The sequence below is a fragment of the Populus nigra genome, chromosome 19 (assembly GCF_951802175.1).
Source record: "Populus nigra chromosome 19, ddPopNigr1.1, whole genome shotgun sequence".
Classification (NCBI taxonomy): Eukaryota; Viridiplantae; Streptophyta; class Magnoliopsida; order Malpighiales; family Salicaceae; genus Populus; species Populus nigra.
The window spans coordinates 2,935,318-2,948,164 of NC_084870.1; positions in this window are offsets into that span (position 1 = coordinate 2,935,318).

Here is a 12,847-nt window from a genome sequence, read left to right on the forward strand (position 1 = left end):
ATATCACAACTAATAAGCTTTCTTAAGGTGAATCAAGTCATGGAGAATTATATATGGGTGGAAGAGGCAAATAAGTTGCCACATGAACCTCTACTTTTATAAGGATAGTCAACCTGAGGGACCTCTTAGGTGGAATCATTCCCCTATTCAGAACTTGACCTTAAGAAACAACAAGAAAGAGCTATCCCATGACCGGTTGCCATATTTTGAAAGGTTGTCCACTCCTTTGAATACCACTATCATTGAAGTATATATCATTATTAAGAGTAAAGAATTTGTTTATTATTATCCTCCACCAATGAAAGTCACTCCCTATACATGCACCTTCAATAAGTATTACATGTTCCATTAGGGCAGGAGACATGATATTGAATAATGCTATGCCTTGAATAAAGAGATTGAGCGGTTGATAACCAAACATTATATCCAAAAGATTGTAAAGAGGGATACCCATATTGAATAAGGTAGAGAAGAGTCTAGTCAACCCAACCAAGTATTGTTAGAGATCAATGTGATTTTGGATGGAACCTCAGCAATAGGTGATAGTGAAAGTGGAAAAAAGAAATATAGGAAACAAGTCCTTATAAATATGTGGCATGAACTTATCATATTTACCTTAGAAGACAGGGATGGGATAACTTTTACACTTAAAGATGCTCTGGTCATCTCAACTGTCTTGGCAAATGACTTTGTCTATAGGATATTAATGAACGATGGTAATATGATCAATATTCTCTCTAGTGACGTGATGACACAAATGGGGATTGATCCCTTAAGATTAATTCTTATAAATACTCCTTTTATTGGGATTACATGTATAGGCATGTTGGTGAAAGGCGCATTGGAGATCCTTGTCACTAACGGTACTTATTCCAAATGTCTAACTCTCCAACAGACTTTATTGTCATTGACATGAGTTTGGCTTATAACACCATCCTAGAAAGACCTCTTTTACACCAAATCAATGCATTTATCAATACTAAATACTTGACTTTGAAATTCCCTACTTATAAGGGTGTGGACATGATATGGGTAACCAAACATCTATACAATATGCCTTTTTCATGTTTAAAGGGCAAGAAGGCCTTGGTAGTGGACTAATAAGGTCTTGAGAATGAATGTGTGGAAGCAATGATAGAGATCATCAAAGAGTTAAAGAATGTACCTCTTAGGAAAGAGGAAGTGACCACGAAGATGGGATCTACCTTGAAGCCAAGTCAAGAATAAGCCTTGACAAAGCTCCTCACCATCTAAAAAACTAATTTTGCTTTTAAACACTCATACATGCCCAGGATGAGCCCTAAGGTGGCAACAAATCAATTAAAGGTTAACCCAACCTTTTCCTTTATTCGTTAGAAGAAAAGAAGTTTTGGGGGTAAGAGACAAAGAGCAATAACAGAAAGGCGAGAAAGTTACTTGCCACCTGACTTATCCACGAGATGTACTCTGATTAGTTAAGAAATGTGGTAATGGTGATGAAAACCACCAGAAAATGGCAAATGTATGTGGACTTTACATATTTGAACAAGGTCTACTTAAAAGATAATTTTTCTCTTCTTAAAATTGATACATTGGTGGATTTCATAGTAGGTTTTGAATTTCTCAGTTCTATCGATGCTAACTTTAGGTATCATCAAATCCCTTTGCACATGGATGTTGATGAGAAGACATCATTTATAATTGAGGAAAGGACATATTGTTACAGGGTTATGCCTTTCGGACTAAAAAATACAAGAGCCACCTACCAGTAGATGGTGAACAAAGTCTTCAAGCATCAGTTGAGGAGGATTATAAAAGGCTATATGGATGATATATTGGTGAAGAGCATGACATTTAAGCAACATTTTTTTAGACCTATAATAGGTTTTTTCTTTGCTAAATCAATATCAAATGAAGCTCAATCCCTTAAATTGTGTATTTTCCATCAGGGGAGAGAAGTTTGTGAGGTTTCTAGTAAGTAGCAATTGGATAGAGCCCAACCTCAAGAAAATCCAAGCCATGTTAGAGATGACTCCTTCGTAGTCAGTGGAGAAGTTCAACGTCTCACAAGGAGGTTGACTACCCTTAATAGATTTATTTCTCATTTTAGAAAGCGTAAACTATCGTTCTTTAAAATCTTGAGAAATACTTCTAACTTTGAATGGACATCTGAGTGTTAAGAAGCCTTTAAAGGAATCAAAGTATACCTTTCATCTCCCAAGGTTTTATCCCAACTAAAAAAATATGAGAAGCTCTTTCTTTATTTGGGCATAACAGACTTGGCAGTGTAGTGCTAGTAAAAGAAAAGAATGAAATTCAATGCCTGATTTACTACTTTAGCAAGACCCTTCAAGATGATGAAACAAGATATTTAAAAATAGAGAAGATAACTTTGACTATGACTAATGCCTTTAGAAAGTTGAGGCCTTACTTCTAGGCTCACTAAATCACCATCTTGATATATCAACCCCTCCGACAAATTCTTCACAACACATGTTAGGACACCTAGTGAGGTGGGAAATTGAGTTACGAGAGTTTGATCTCCAATACCAACCTAAACCTACTATAAAGGGACCAACTTTAACAACTTTCTTAGAACCCACCATGTCAACCCTACATAATAGTTATTTATGGATGGGTCCTCTAATACAAAGGCGGTGAAATGGGGATAATGCTCACAAGTCTAGAAGGACAAGATTATACCTACGAGGTTTGTTTTGGATTCCCAGCTGTTAATAATGTAGTAGAGTATAAAGTTTTTTGGTATGATTAGGGCTTATAGAGACCTTATATGGGTATCCCCTCCACATTCATAAGGACTCTCAGTTGGTTGTAGACCAATATCAAGGATTATATGAGGCCAGGAAGGCAACCATGCTAAAATATCCTTAGAAAGTTCAAAATTATCTTTCCAAAAAAAAATGAAGGTAAGGATATCACAATCATTTGTATGCTTAGGAAAGCCAATCACTAGAAAAACTTTTTATCCAAACTTGAAAGCTTCAACTTAGCAGAGCTCCCTCCAAAACTATGGATTCAAACTTTAAAGAAGTCAAGTGTAAGTGAAGAAGGACTAGTGATTGCCCTAGTCGCCCTCAATGAAGATTAAAGAACCCTTATTAGGCATTATTTTCTCATAAGAGAAATATCTTTTGATAGAACCGAGGCCATCCGGTTGATTGGGTGAGGAGATAAATATTGCTTAATTAATGATGTCTTGTATAGAAGATCCACCCTAGCTCCTTTCATGAAATGCCTATTGGCAGAAGACAACATATATTTTGAAAGAACTTCATGAAGGGATATATGGTCTCCATATTGGTTTAAGAGCTCTCACCGCCAAAGCTACTTGAATAGATTTCTACTGGCCAACTATACTTTATGATTTCACTAAATTGGCTAGACGATGTGACATAAGTGAAAGATACACTTCGGTCTCCTACTAACATTCGACGAAGATGACAGTTATAGCCTTTTCATGACCTTTCTTTTATTGAAGGATGGATATCTTGGGTCTTTTCCCTAAGGCCACAAGTAACATACAAATTGTCTTGGTAACAGTCTTCATAAAATAGGTAGAGATTGAGACATTGGCAAACATAATCGCCAACAAAGTAGTCTTTTTCATTTGGAAGAACATTATATGTTGTTTTGGACTTACTAAAATCTTGATAACCGATAATGGAACATAATTTGATAACCATAAAATAAGAGAACAATGTTAAAAACTCTATATAAACCATCAATTTTATTTAGTATCATATTGCCAAACCCAAGACGAGCTCACCATAGAGTCCAAATTAATGGTCTCAAAAGAAGATGAACGAGGCCAAGTTAGAATGGATAGAACTTTTAAATAAAATTTAATGGGCCAATTAAACAACCTAAAAAACATCAACCGAGGAAACTCATTTTCTTCTCATGTATGGTATTAAAACTATGATACCTATAAAAAATAGGTGTCTAAGTCCTAGGGCAACCCATTACTGCCCAGAAAATAATGAGCAATGATTGAGAGCTAATCTAGATCTTTTTGAAGAATCCTGGTTGACAACGACAATAAGAAAAAAAGTTTATCAACATCAAATCACTAGATATCATAATGCCAAGGTAAAAAACAAGAGTTTTAAATTTGAAGACTTAGTACTCTGAAAGTTAGAGGCAACCGATAATAGGGAGAGCAAAGACAAACTAGCACAAAAATGGGATGGTTCTTTTATAGTGTTTAAGGTAGTCAAATCCAACATTTACCACCTTTAAGATATGGAAGGCAAGAATCTCCATCATGCTTGAACTCAGATCATCTCTAAATATATCATAGATAGGAATGTAACTTTTGCAGAAATATATGTTGTATTTTTATTATATATTCCCTCTCATTCTTCAGTGCAGTCTTGGACTGACATAACACTCCAATGAGGCATTTGAGCCTTACACTATCGCTAGAGATGACCTCTGGATTACCACTCTCTACTGCAATCTCGGACTGGCAATGCTATTAAAAACGCGTTTTGACTCGTAAAATTGTATGATTTTATAAGTCAAAACATATAAAATGTGTAAAATTGGGTTAAAAACTCTAAAACTAGTCAAACCCGATCAAACTCGCATAAAATCGATCAAACCCGATCAAACTCGCATAAAATCGGTCCAGCACGTTAAAATCGTTAAAAACGGACTGATTTTACGATTTCACTGTAAAAATTATCAAAACTGCTGAATGCTAACTGCTGAGTTAACACTCCTCTTTTCCCATTAGCCCCACTCCCCCGCCGCCTGACACTCCACCCACTAACTCACCCCCTTTCCCCTTTCTCTTCCCAAGGGGTTTTAATTTTGGAAAAAACAGTCTCCTGTATTTGTTGTTATGCTTGTCATTTTCATGCATGACAAATTGTCATTAAACAAAGAGATTAGAATTACTTTTATTTTTTGCTTTACGTGATTTTCGTAGCACAAAAAGCATTTTAGGCTTAAAGGAAAAAAAGAATTCACCAGCAAGAAATTATTTTCATATACGTCGCTGTGAGAGAGGCGCTTGAATTAAAAAATAGCTCTTATATTTGCATTGATATGTACTTTTGATGGAATAGTGAAGGAAAAACAAAATCGAAAGGAAAAAAAAACACATTTGAGTTCTAAACCAAATGCTTTACAAAGTCACTTGCATCCTGAGCCACATGCTTCACTTGCTCTCCAGATAATTTTTCATTATGAAGCTCCTATCTGATTGATGCCTAAATGGCATGACATGGTTTGGCAAAGGATCTAAATGTGGGTTTTTTTTAAATAAATAAATTAGCATCTTAATTAAAAGATTTGTACATAATAATATTATTTAAAAATATTTGATAAAATATTATATTTTTATCTCATTATGCTTAGTAAATAAAACATATATATATCATTTTTAAAGATAACTATACATATTTAATTGATATAGCCACAAACTTTGAATCAACATCAATAAAATTAAATATTTGGCTTGACGACCTAATGTATTTGGGCTTGTTGATGAGTTTTTTTTTATTTTATTCTTTTTTATTTTTATTTAGGTGAAACATAAATGTATTAAAAACAATTATAAGATCCAATTGAGCTATTGACATGAATCACTGATTTAATGATCCGTGACATAACATGTAATTTAGTTAAAATATTTTACTTGTGATTTTACGATTCGAGTTCGTATTGTATGTTATGTGTCGTGTCAAAAAAACATTTTTGACAACCTTACGGACTAGCATGACACTTTAGTGGGGCTTTCGACCCTTATACCGTTGCCAAGGATGGCTCGGGGCCTCATACTTTCTAATGCAATCTCGGACTGACATCAAAATCTAGTAGGGCTTTCAAGCCTCACACCATCGCTGAGGATGGTCTTGGGCCTCCCACTGTCCAATACAGTCCTGAAATTATGCAATTTGTCAATAGAGAACTTCCAGACTCCATATTGTCGTGACGTGCATAATATCGAATGATGGATTTGCCTTCTGGATTGAAGGGTGTTTGGGTTTAATCATTAAGTTATGATTTGAGAGAGTCGTTACCTAGTATTATGGTCACTAGAAAACCTATTGGTTTGCGAGAGTCTGGGTAAGAGAACTAGTTATGTAAGGGGAAGATGCATCACCCCCAATGCACCTTACCCAATGTGAGTTACATTATTGATTGATTGTTATTTTAAGCCGTGTTTCTATTCATTGGTCTTATCAAGGTTTAAGGCAAATCCCCTTTCATGAGAAAGTCTCTACTTTATCAGATTAAATCCTAACTATTTCAAGGCCTAAATTTTAGCATTGCACTTATTTCCTACAAACAATTAATTCCTATTGTTCATTGCTATTAATTCATTTAATTTAATAACATAAGTATGCATTACGTTGTAAAATTTATATCCCAAATATAATTAAACAAATTAATTTTTATGGTATTTTTGAAATTTTGACCAAATCTTAATGGATAATCATAAATTGGTTATGATATTCACTTTGTACATTTAAAACATGATAAAAATACATTTTTATTTTTTTAGAAAATATGCATGAAATGTTTTTAGAATCTGGTCATTTTGGCGCTTTGGGTTTAAATTAGGTTCAAATCTTCTCTTTCTATTTCAGCCTTCAATCTTTTGGTTTATTCAATTAGATCCTTAATTGAATTTTAATTTTAAAAATCAATTCAATTTCACCTTTGCCAAGCTTTAAAATGACCCTATGATTTCAACATGTTTTTCATTTTGGTCCTTGGTCTTGGATATTTTCAATTTTGACCCTAATTGACCTTCAACTTTTAATTTCTTCAATTTTACCTATGTTTTCAACAAATTAAGTCCCCAAATTCACAGGCAAAGTTTTCAAAAAGGTTTTTAGTTGTGAATTTTTCAATTTGACCCTTAATTGACCTCCGAGCTTTGATTTTCTTGCAATTTTGTTCCTGATTTCACCAAATTGACTTTCTAAAAAATAAATTTAGTCCTTTAAAATTTCAATCTTCTCAATTAAGCCCAGATTAGGTTTCTAAACTTAACTTTTCACCAATTAACCCCCTAATAAAATTAATTTGACTTATTAAAAACCCAAATTAATTCTTAAACTTAATTAAATCTTTAATTAGGTATGTGATTAAATTAAATTAGTCTATTAAAAATCTTATTAAGTCTTCAGACTTAATATTTATGCAAATGCACCCAATAATCATTTAGTTTAACCCTAAATCTGTATTATCTTTCAATCTTGGGTACAATTTGGTTCCCAGTTTCGTCCAAAATCTCAGTCTGGTTCCTTTCTCGGCTTGTTTTTGCTAAGTTATCGGTCTTTTTTCATTTTTTTATATTTTTGAAAGAAAAAGAAAATTTAGGAGAAACCTAAAATTTATGACACACACCATAACCAAAGAGGCTTCAAGCCTCTCACTCTGGTAAGACTACTTTCACGTGGGGTATGCCATACATCCCATAAGAATGTAGGAAGGCCATAGGCTCCCTACTCTCCAATATAACTACTCTCTAGCTGTGAGAGTCCTAAGCCCTCACTAGCTAGGCTACACCAAAAGCCAATTGCAATTAAGAGTTTCCTTTAAGTTCCAGTTAGGTGACTGATAGTACAATAACAAAGATTACTTCACCCCAAAGACATTTATAATTTTTTAACAAATTTTTAAATGATTGGCGTGACATCATGTGATAAGGCTATACATCAATATTGAACCTCTACATAGAAACTCATTGTCCTAAGCATGATTTATACCAAGGATTGATAAGGATTAATAATATGGATCGACTCCCTCACCTGGAAAGGTATAAGACCTTGGTTATACTTGGGGATTTGGACCCTATTTAATCTAAAGCATAATAAATATGAAAACTATTAAACATAACAAGGAATCATAAATATATATTAATACTTTCAATATCTTACATACAACCATAGAAAGCCCATGAGACCAAGGATAATAACTCCTAAAAACTATCGCTCTCGATTGAGAGACTCTCATCACTCGTTAGCTTCTTAGCCAAGTACTTACCACAGGTTGCAATAACCACCCAAGTTGGATATATGTCAATAAAATCAGGAACAAGGTTGAGGTCGAATGCCATTAAGAAGTCCATTATTATTCCCCTCAACAAATGATAAAAGTGAAGGTTGGGCATAACCTGGAATATCTTATCTCTAATAAATATATCCAAGGCTTGAGATCCCCCAAACATTGTCAAGAACTCATCATACAAGTACCTCAACAGGCACAGACGAGCACATTCCTCTTTAGAAGCCCTTGCCTTAGCCTTAGTCATAACCATCTCGGTTTTCAAAGCTACAATCTCTACTTTTAAAACCCAATAGGACTTTACTAGGAAGGATGATGCCTCCTTAGACAAACAAACTCTTTCCAGGGCAACACTCATATTAGAAGCCTGATGATCTTTATCTCATTCAACTTCTTGAGAATCATGGACATAAATGTCATAGACCTCCCTGATATCCCTTAACTAAGTTTCTGGTTTTGCCTCATAAAGGCTTCGTACTTCTTCCTGGTTTCCTTTTAATCAAGCCAAGGTTGCCTTTATATGAGCCTTCTTGGTAGTCCAACATCTTCGAGAATGGGCATTCAATAGGGAACTTTGAATAAAACAATGATATTAATAAAAAAACAAGAACCAAGTACATATAACAAGGTATACTAGATAAAAGGCTCACATGGAGTAGAAATTGTCCAATAAGAGTTAGGTGAGGAGCAAAAATCTGATCAGATAGCTGATCAACATCAAAAGGGAGATCTTATAACCTGTCTATCATATCCATCATTGTTATGCCATCAGATCCCAACACAATGTTATTTCCCCTATGAAGTGTTGCAAAATGTTCCTCTTCTCTTTAGACAAGGATAGTAGAGAATGAATTGCAAAGCCAATCCATGGTCCAACATAAGAAGAACTTGCTCCAGGATTAGACGGTCCAATCTGAGATGTAAAACCCTTAACAACAACTTAGGGTGTAGGAACTTCAACAAAATCCTTTGTAGCTTTGACCACTTAAGAAGGGGTTGGAAATGGTGTTAAGTCACGGGCATGGGTGTTACTCCTCCATCAACAAAATAAAGCCCTTGTGATATGATCCAAGCAAGGTCATAATCGAATTTTATGTTAAAATTTCATACCGTCTAGTTTTACATTTTTTAGTATAACTTTAAATCAAACTGTTGGATTCTAGAGGTATTTTTCTATGTTGGGAAAAACTTTTAGGTGAATCGAAGTTCAAAAAGGCATTGCAATAAAGGTCAGAACAAAATGTATAAATTTTAGTATTTACGTTCTTTTGACTTGTGGACTTTCTATTTGGCAATGATCCTTTTCCTAAAAGGATGTGATGGCTTTTTTTTTAGATTTCCTAGTTCTACAAGGATATTTAATAGGCCACAATATAATTTCAAGTGTGACAATGATTCATCAATGCTTCAAAATCCTTTTTTTATGAGGATTCCTTATTCACCCTAGCTACATAAGGAAATGTGAGCTGGTGGTATTTAATGACAAATTGGTTTTTAAGATCATTGGGCAGCATTATAGGCTATAAATAAGCTTTATATCAGACTTGTATCATTTTTTTTTCTTCTTCTCTTCTCATAATAGCATAAAGAATTAACTTATAAGTTATATTATTATTATTTCAGCTATAACCTAAGGGTTTTTTAGGTTTAATTAATACTTTTTTTAGCTAGGATACAAGACTTGTTTGGATCAGGGTTTGGGTTTTAGTATAGGTTTTGAGTTAGTTTTGTAAGTGGATCAATTCAGCCCACAATGGTAGATCTATTAGGGTTAATTTTTTAGAAGCATTTAAACTTTTGTAAGCTTAAGTTTCACTGACTTTTGAAGTATGACACTTATGAACTTTTTAGTTTGACGCGTGAGAGAGATTCTACCATTCTTTGGTTCTTGAATGAGCTGAGTCTGACTTATCAAAGATTAACTAGTTTTGTGGCGTCATTCGACTTCATTCCAATAATGTTGATGCATTGGGGTAGGTTTTCATTGTGTCACATACATATCAATCCTCTTTCAGCTTTCCAGGATCAGATCTCAATCTTTATTGTGGGTTACGTGATCATGAGGTTCGCATCATCCTGTGAAGCAAACACTATTATTTTTTTCACTCTAGCCCTCCTAGTTGCTTTGAAAAGAACATTAGGGGAAACAATTTCCCTTCTCTCCCAGAGGTAGGTGATTGACTTCTCATAATAAGGGGTAAGCTAGGATAGAGACTTAGTGTTAGTAGTGATATCCATCTCTTGACGAATCTCTTCCATCCCTACAATCCAAGAGTTGGATGTCCCCTCAACCTCAACACTTCATTCACTATCCTCCCCCTGAGACTATGAATCTAAAATAAAACAAAGTTAAAACGTGATAAATATATCAAATTATACAAAGTATAAATTCTTACATACCTTACCTCTTCACCTGGTATTGTCCTTTAGCCAACCAGTTGATGTTACAGTGAAGGGAAGACCTCACCATATTTAAACACACACTCGGTTAAAGTTACCAAGACTTGGTTTTTCACTGGCATCTAGATGAAAAGTTCTTTAAAAATAAAGGTAACCCCACAACTCTTGCACTTGGCCTGGGATAGGCTGTCTGTTACTCCTTATAATTAAACATTTCGCACATCAATCCTTCATATTAGAGATCTTACCCTCTAACATGTTCTTTATAGGACTTTTAGGGTGACCGATAAAGGTGAAGAACCAATGAACAACATGGCCTCTTTGAGGACAACAATTTGGTGTATAACAATATCTAAATATATCTAGGTTTGGCTCACCCCTATAGTTGCTAAATACTCTTGAAAAACTTTGACTAAAACCCATCTATTAGGATGAAGTTGGCCAACACATAAACTATAATGGAAAAACATATCCCTCATAGAGGAAAGGTATATCCTAACTCAAACATGGTATAAAGGCTGTTATTTCATGTAAACCATTACGAGCACCCCTGGATTATTTACTAAACCTTTTTTTATCTAATAGGGAATTGGGCTAGATAATCCCTTCCTTGTAGGCAGTTGACCTTTAGTATATGTTTAGTAGTCTGGGTACTATCCCCGTTATCCATAAGAGCCTTGGGTAACCAAAGGTTTCCTAGTGAGCGGGCACCAACCCTCTAGTCCTTGATCCATTCCCTATCGATCTTAGTCCACCACTAGAACCCCCAGTTTCTAGTTGTCATGGTCTAAATATAAAGTCAGTACTAGATGCTACCTGTTTCCTTTTTTTAGTGGCCATTTTGAATGGAAAATATTGAGGAGGAGTAAGTCACCTTAAGATGACATCTACTTTGCTCCAAGAAGTTATCACATCTAACACGAACTAAATGCTTCCACACAATTACTCATCTTCACACAATGGTTTAGAGCGAAGTTTTAGAGATAGACTCCAAATGAATTGAAATGAAGTGAATGGGGTCTTATATAGGAGGAGGTCTTCCCCATCTTTCGCTAGATTGGTGACACATGTCACCACCCTCACAAATCCCTTATGGGGTAATTAATACTATCATGAAGTGTTCTACCAGGTATTCATCCAACCAAGATGAGCGCTCTTTCAACTACAATGTTATTTCACTTGCAAATACTCTAATGAAGCATCTTGAGATGCCCCTACTATTTTTTATATGAAGAAATGTTGAGAATCCTGTTAAAGAAAATGAATATATTTTTCAAGTCTCTTCGGTAAAAAATACCACATAGACTTGAAGGGCTACTGATAGAGCAATATTTATTGATATTTTTTAATATTTGATAGAAAGATGTTCACTTTTGGCACAAGCCCATAATAGGTTTCAAGAATAATTATGGGGTAATATCGAGCGCCCTTTGAACTTATATAATGCGCCCGAGCCTAGGTGTTGAACATGTGCCTAGTACCTCATGGGGTCATGTTGCATATCCAAGCCTAAAACCTTGTGGGCTCGTGCAGTATACACTAGCGGCTAGGTAGGTGCCCAATCCCTATGGGCCCTAGCCTCAATTTTTATAATAATGCATTATAATGCTCATGGCCCAATAAGTGTCTTAAGCCCATTTACTTTTTCCCTTATCAATGCATGTATAAGAGATTTTTATCCCTCACTAATGTTATCAATGTAAAATGACTCTCTCGCCCCTTAACTAATAAAAAAAAGGTTTATGGGCTATAAATATCCCTTGAATTACCTAGGTAAAAGTTTAAGACTTTACATTAAAAAAACATCTATATTCAACATAAGAATAAACTTGTTTTTGGAATTTAATGCTATCTAGCATATTTATTACTTTTTTCTCTATAAAATTACTTATTTTATCATATGATGGTCCTCAAATCCTCCAAAAGAAGATTTTTTATAGATATTCATAGGCATTTATTAAGAGATATTTTTATGTTATTTTGAAGAAAAGGGTTATTTGAATCAACATTTGATTAAATTATAATTTAATAACCAAAATTTTTTAATTTGGAGTATATCGGATTTTGAAAAAGATAGAAATACATTTCATTTAATAAAAAAATATAAATATTTTAGATATATTTTAAATTAAGTTTCATATTGAAATTAATAATATTTATATTTTTGTTCAATATAACTCAAAATATTCTTTAAAAACTATTTATTCAAGTTGGTTTCTATGAATATTCATGGATTTTAAGTTAATTTGGATTTCTAAACACCCATTATTCTTGCGATCAAATCACTTTGACAGCAGTTGTTTGCATTTTTCAAAAAAAAAAATCAATTAGTTCTTACATTTCTATATAAAAAAAAGGGCATTTCAATCTTTTTCCAACAAATTTGAAACACAGAGGAGGACAAGAGTATGAATTTCCAGAA